At 51.2% G+C, this 7111-nt stretch overlaps 1 long non-coding RNA gene across 1 annotated transcript; it reads left to right on the top strand.

The window, feature by feature from the left end:
• Positions 1 to 6: 6 nt before the first annotated feature.
• On the top strand, positions 7 to 5960 carry LOC111738178. Its single transcript, XR_002779721.1, has 2 exons — positions 7 to 4140; positions 4703 to 5960. It is a non-coding gene; the product is annotated as an uncharacterized LOC111738178 (long non-coding RNA).
• Positions 5961 to 7111: the final 1151 nt, after the last annotated feature.

Here is a 7111-nt window from a genome sequence, read left to right as displayed (position 1 = left end):
CGAAAGTCCCGGGACCCGTCTGAGCTTGGAGACCCTGATCGTGCGGGCTGGGTCCGGAGCGGGGGTCAGGGGCAGTTCTGCAGCGGCTGGATCCAGTCGCACCTGAGCGTCTCGGGACGCCAGGTGGATCCGGGGTGACTTTCGGCTTGGAGCACCGCGAGAGGCCGCGTCGATCGCCTTCGGGCGCTCTATCTGGGACTACCGATCCCACTATGGCTTAAGGGGTTGGAGAGTGGAGGAGGCTGAGCAGCCCGGTTGGTCGCTGTCAGAGACCAGGGGACAATTGGAGACCATGTGCCCAGCCATCTGATCTCCCCAGCATCTCCCAGGAATGAGGTCTTAGAGGAAGGGCTAGGCAATGACATCAAGAAGGGAGCTGGAGAGGGAGATTTCATGGGGGCTTCTGAAGCCCCAGGGGAGAAACCCCAGGCTGGGCTTGTTGAGAGCTGTTTTAGGGAGGGGGCTTGTCTCTAGAAGGAAAGCCAAGACTTTAATCATCTCTCTAGGGCCTGTTGACACTCCTCCATCATGGGGGCCAAGCCACCTACTTTTCTTGAGTTTCTTTCCCCATGGACAGACCCCTCTGATTCTCTCCTAGTCCTGTTCTGTGCCCTCTTAACTGGGTACAAGTCACCATGCAGGGCCAGAGGAGGGTATGTATCAGTGATGGTGGCTGCCAGTCTCAGAGATACAGCCATTACCACTTCTCTGTGACAATGCTGTGAAGCCTAAGGGGGCCAAAGTGGGGGCAGGATGGGACCCCCTGTAGACACGAAGAGTCCCCCAGTGACTCCTCAGGCCCAACCCCTACTTTGCCCAGAGCTGGGGTCCCCTTCTAACACCCCTTTCCTCTTCCCTCACCCCACTAGTATCTACCCTGCCTTCCACCATCACTTGCCTGTCCAGAGTCAATAATAATGAAATTATGGCTTGACTGCATACTCAAAAGTCCTTAGAGACCATCTTGGATCCAACCTACCGTTTTGGTCAGGAATCCCTCTCCTGGAATGCTCTGCTGGGGCAGTTTCAGTGAGCTCACTCCTTGTTGATCGGCACTTGACTTAAGGTCTCCAAAAAGGGGATGAGACTTTGAGGTCATGTTATTTACTCTGCCTCCAAGCCCACCCTGACCTGTTACTCAGAAAGAGAACTTTTTTCTCCTTAAAAACTACCAAAGAGAGGCCACCTTGCCTTGGTGACACTTTTCGGAGCCTCACAACCTGAGAAGCCCCCTAATCTGTCAAGAAGACTCCAGGCTTTGATATCAAACAGACAGGAACTTTGATCAAATTGTAGCCTCACCCCCGAGTATCAGTTTCCTTGTCTGCGAAATGAGATGGTAAGTCTTATCTTGCAGGGATGATGTGGGGATTTGGCGAGATAACCCCTGAGAGTGCTTTGCTCAAAACACAGCTTAGTTTCCTTTCTTGTTCACCCTTAAGCTCACGTTGAGAAGTTCTGCCTGACATCTAACATATCTGTTAGTCTGCAGGAAGGATTAAAGTTTATCATGGTTGTGGGGAGAAGAAGAAGGAGTCAGTGATACTTACAGAATCATTCATTTGTTCTTCATTCAAGAAAGGTTTATGGAAGACTTAGGATATACCAAGCCCTGTGCTTGGAAGGAACAAAGTGTCATAAAAACTGTGTTAAGGAAACGTCTACCAGTCCATAGATGTCTGCATGGACCCTCAGGCTACGTGGCATGTCTTTGGGAGAGCAAAGATATCAGGCCAGGCCAGGGATCCCTCCTGGCTGGAGAGATAAGAGAAAGCTTCACTGAGCAGGTGACAGCTGAGTCGGAAAGAACATCGAGGTGGGGAGAGCTATGTGGGCAGAGGACCAGACATGTGAGCACGGGGAATGCTCTTGGAAAGGCCGGAATGGGGCTTGCCTGGTACCAGGGCATGAAAGAGCCAGGACAGAGGAGAGAAAGTGGGCAAGGGACGCTGCTGGTGCCAGGTCGTCAAAGGCTTAGTCTGGCTGAGGAGTTGGAGCTGCACTGTAGATTGTTGACCCACCACGTGTGGGTGGGGTGGAGGCTGACGGCTGACGGCTGACTGTCATTTTGGTTTCCCCTAAACACCAGTCCGTGTGCTCATTCCTGAGGTGGGGTGATTCAGGGCTGCTAAAGTGTTTATTCCTTCCATCTCCTGCTCTCTATGGGTTTTAAACAAGTCCTGCATTCCCTCCCTTCAGCATGGCCAAGTTTCCCCTGGCCTCCAGTTCCTAACAGGGCTCTTTTGGAAAGTGTGTGTGCTGTTTCCTGTTGTCCTGGCTGGATCTCCCTGACTGTCCCCAGTTCCCCACCCAGGTCTCTAACCCCTTGACCAGGAGTCAGCGCTGTTCCTAAGGGCCTCAAATGGATCCCCCCCCCCCCCCCCCCCCCAGTGTAGCTTTGGGGTGAGGATTCTGAGGACACCTTTTATATCTTCCGTCTTCAGTTGTCCTCATACCACCCAGCAGCAGGCACAGAGAGGTAAAGGAGATTGCCCAGGGTCACACAGCAGGATAGTGCCAGAGCAGCCACAGACCTCCTAGATGTTTGGAGGGTTACCAGGCAGATAGGTTGGGGTGAAGGAGGCCCAGCCCAGTGTTCCCAATCTGCTGTTTGTGGCACCTTGAGAATGTTCCTTCACATTCCAAACTGATGACTGAGCTTAAAGCCACGGCTGAGGGGTGGGAATCATCTTTACTGTAAGTTGCTGAGTTGAAGACAGGGTCCAGCGCCTAGGTTTGAATGCTGCATGTTGTGTGACCTCAGATTAGCTGTTCCCTCTCTCGGTACTTCCTTTCTTACCAAGTGGGGCGGATTCGCTCCCTTCTTGGGATATCATGAGGATACAACAACCTAGGATAGAGTGTAGAAACACAGACTATTAAGAACTTAAAGGAACGTTTGATTTGAAGATGGGAGGCCAGCCACATGGCCCCTGACAGTCTGTGTGGGGTTCCCAGAGCATAGGAGTGCCTTTCCCTGGGCAGCCAGCGTCTGTGCTGGTAACTGGGTTACTCACGTTTCCTTGCATTGCTGCGATTTTTGGTAAACAGGCATATTGTTAACTTTTGTTAAAGTGTTAACTTCTGTTAAATACATTGTTTCCCAGAAAGAATTGCAGAGACCAGGCCCTGTCAGTGGAGGAACAGGATTTGAGGGGTATGGAGGCCGTATAGTTCCAGGCACTAGCCAATATAACTAGCTTGGCTAAAGTCCACACTTTGAGGGAGGAACCATCAGCAGCCATTCACGACTTTTTATGTTTCCTCTCAGTTTTTTCTTTTTAGTTAATTAGGTAAACACCCCTGCCATAGTCAAAGTGCTTCATTCATTCATTCATTCATTCATTCACCAAACAAGTCTGCCTGGCACAATATAAAGCTTTGGGGCTGCAGTCAGTTCAAATGAGACCAATAGGTCTCTTTTCCAGTCCGGCGGACAGGCAGATATGGAGCAGGAAGTTACAAGTGCAATTGCTGTTGCCAAGGAGACACACAGGGTGCCATGGAGCAGATAAGGGAACCTGGCCTGGGGATCGGAAAGGCTCCCTGAGGACGTGATGTTAAAGCTATGGCCTAAAGAGTGAATGGGACTAGGAGGAACATTCCAGGCAGAGGGAGCAGTTATGTGCAAGACGGGATAGAACATGGTGCGTTTGGGAATTAATTTGTCTGGAGGCTCGGAAGACAGGGCTTGGGAGGTGGCCAGGGGCAGGCGTGCGCAGGGAAGGTCATGTTCAAGATTTGGGATTCCATCCTCAGGGCAAGGGAGAGCCGCTCAGGAGTTCAGAGTGAGGGGAGTGACATGGACGATTTGCATTTTGAGATGATCATACAGGGTGCTTTGAGAAGAATGGGGAGCGGGGTGAGGCTAGAGGCTGGGGAACCAGTTAGGAGGCTGCTGGAGTGGCTCTGGGAGAGACGATGGTGGTGGCCTGGACACCACACCCAGAATGGGCAGTGAAGAGAGGAGGAGTCTGTGGTCCCAGAGGTCCCACAGAGCCCCTTTCCCTGTGGATACTGACATTCCTTCCTGTATCCTCATATATATATAACCAGCAGAACTCATGGCCTCAAGAAACTTCAATCTAATGGAAGGGAAAGGCCAAGTTCCCAAACGCCTCTGAAATGAGGTAGAAAATGGTAAGTACCAACCTAGGGATGCAGCTCCAGGGTCAGCCTGGACATGGGTGTGTATCAAAGAAGGCTTCCCAGAAGAGGTGGCATTTGAACTTCCTGTGGCAACAGTTAGTGGAATGGAATGCTTCCTAGGAACTAAGCTTTGGAGAGATTAAAATAAGGACAGACTCCCCTGTCCTTCAAAGAGTTATGGCTGTTACGGGGGCAGAGGTGGGGTGCGGGCGGGCAAAGTTTAATGAACAATCAGTGCCGATTGAACCCCACTGTCAGAGGTTGGCACTGGCACTAGGGCCTGGGGCTTTGGCCCTTTCCCCAGGAGCCCTGAGGGTGGGGTGACTGGGGTATTCGCAGGCCTGTCTTGGCTTACTGACAAGCCTTACTCCCTCATCCCCACAAGGCTCCTGGGAGATGTTTCTGGAGAACATTCAGGAAATTAGCTGAGGGAGGGTCTAACTTCAGGGCCCAGAGACAGGGAGGCAGGCCTGGCTGCTAGATCTTAAAACTATAGAGTGCTTGCATTGAAAGGGGATTCATAACCATCTCATTCAAATTCCCCGTTTTACAGGTGGGAAGACTGAGGGACGACATGAACATCTAGCATTTGCCTGGCACTTAAATGTGACTTCTTTGATCTTCTCATCAACCCCAGGAAGTAGGTTTACCCCGTCACAGCATTGTGAAAGTGGAGGCCCAAAAATTACTTAAGGAGTTAGAGACTGGAACGAGGCGGCAGCCCCTGCTTCCTCAAGATACTGGCTTCAGTTCCAAGCTGCCAGTCAATTTAGCAGAAACTCTGCCTTCCTGGGAAGGATCCCAGAAGATGAGGATGAAGCTTAGGCAGTTGGCCAGAGGTCTTGGTTGCTGATCGGGGCTCGACATCAGCCAGGCTGAAATACTGATTTTTTTTTTTTTTAAGTCTTTCACCTTTGCATAGCACTTGACAGTAAAGTCCTTTCCTCCCCATCCACCAACTCTTCTTGGGGTCAGTTACTAGCAGAGCTAGGATTTAAACCGAGGCCTGTGACTCTCAGTGCAGACCCCCAGCTTCCCACAGGCCCTGGCCCAAGTCTCCAGTGGCCCCCTGTCTGGCGATGATGTCCCTGACTTCCTGACCACATGCCCCTCTGAGCAGGAGGATCAGCCCCTGGCCCAGAAACCTCCTCTCTCCCATCCTCCTCCCCATGTGCTCCTTGCTTCCTTGGAAGGAGAGGCCTGGAGGCAAGCCAGGAGGAGTAGGGTTACAGTGTAAACACCGTCATGTCAATATTTACCTCTGCTTGGAACCAGAGCCTTCCGCCTCCCTGCCTGCCTCCCACTCACTGCCCGTCCAGGTGCACGTGGCCTGCTCTGCTGCTCTGATCTGGTCACTGAAAGCAAGGCCAAGGGTGAAGATCTAGCTTCTGTCCCAAACCCTGACGTTAACATTTCACGTGACCCTGAACAAGACATTTCTCCCTTCCGGGCCTCAGTTTTCCCATCTATAAAATGGCATGGCTAGAACAGACCAACTTAAGGGGCCTTTTTAGCAATGTCAGGTAGAATGACAAGCGTAATTCTCAGGCTCAGAGCTCGGGCTGCAAGTCGGGCAGACCTGGGTTTCAATCCGAAGTCTACCACTTCCTCACTGTGTGACTGTGAGCAAGTAACTTAACTGCTTTGAGCTTCAGTTTCTTCATCTATAAAATGAGATCCTAATGGTACCTATTTTAGAGGTTTGTCAGTGAAGATTAATGCAATAACTCTCCACAGCTCTTGTCACAGGATAAGAACTGAATAAATAGTGGTGGTGGTTATTCCAAATAAACATTTTATGGTTCCCTGAATCTAGACACTGGATCGCTTCACTTGGGAACTGGAGCCAGGGGTAGGGACTGGAACCTCAAGCTCTCCTGGTACTCGGAGGCCGCAGGCTGGGCTGGGGGAGCCCAGGGGTTGAGAAAGCCCCTTGATCAGTAGCACACACACTCACACAGCTGCCTAGCCCCTGGGGTTCCTTCTTATTGGGCAGGGTGGTCCAGGGCTGAAATGGCCTCAGAGATGTGTGGCTGTGAGATGAGGGAGGGAGGGAGAGGAGTCAGAAAAGGGAGGAAGGACACATTTCCTAAGCCCTTTCACAGAAGCACTGGAGTCCAGTACATGAGCTGTTCCTTTCAGCTGGAGTGGGGGGGTGCAGGGCGGGGACTGGCAACCCCGAGCTGTGAGCAGGGCAGGGCGGTGGGGCTGCCCATGCAGCAGAAGTGGGCCTTGGAGACCACTGGGCCTGGGTTCAAACCTGGCTCCATCATGTTTTGCTGTGTCACCACCTCTCTGAGCTTTGTTTTTGTCATCTCTAATCTGGAGCTATTGGGGCCTATTTTGTATAGTAGTTGGAAGAGTTTAATCAGATGCTGTTTTAGAAGAAGCCAGCTCCATCCTGGCACACACACAGGAGGGCCCCGTGGATATCAGCCTCTTTTATTAGTATGACAATAAGAACCACATGCCGGTCTTGGTTCTGCTAGTGTCTGCACTTCTTGAGAGCAAGACCGTGCATTTAACAAAAATGTGTGATTTACTTACGTAAGACACATCTCATGTGGCTCAGTTTCTACAAACGTACACACCTCTGTAACCACCACCTAGTAAAAAAAAAATAAAGGATATTTTCACACCCCCAGGGTTTCCATGTGTCCTCTACCATCAGCCTCCCCTGCTGCTCTGCTTTCTGTCTAGTTTTGCCCGGTTTTGAACTTGGACGGCTTGAATTCATGTTCTCTTGGCCTGGTTTCCTTTAGCTTCAGTCAACACCGAATATTTTTATGTTTGTCCGTGTTGCTTCCTAGACAAGTATCTGCTTTCTTGGGCTGCCTTATATCCCACTGGGTAGATATATGTGTCAGTGTCTGTGGGTGACATTGGGTGGATTCCAGTCTGGGCTGCTGAGACACTCTTGTGTTTGTCTCTTTGTGGACCTGAGCACCCCTTTCTCTCAGAC

Source organism: Pteropus vampyrus, unplaced genomic scaffold (genome assembly GCF_000151845.1).
Source record: "Pteropus vampyrus isolate Shadow unplaced genomic scaffold, Pvam_2.0 Scaffold36, whole genome shotgun sequence".
Taxonomy (NCBI): Eukaryota; Metazoa; Chordata; class Mammalia; order Chiroptera; family Pteropodidae; genus Pteropus; species Pteropus vampyrus.
This window is presented reverse-complemented; position numbering and strand designations above follow the sequence as displayed.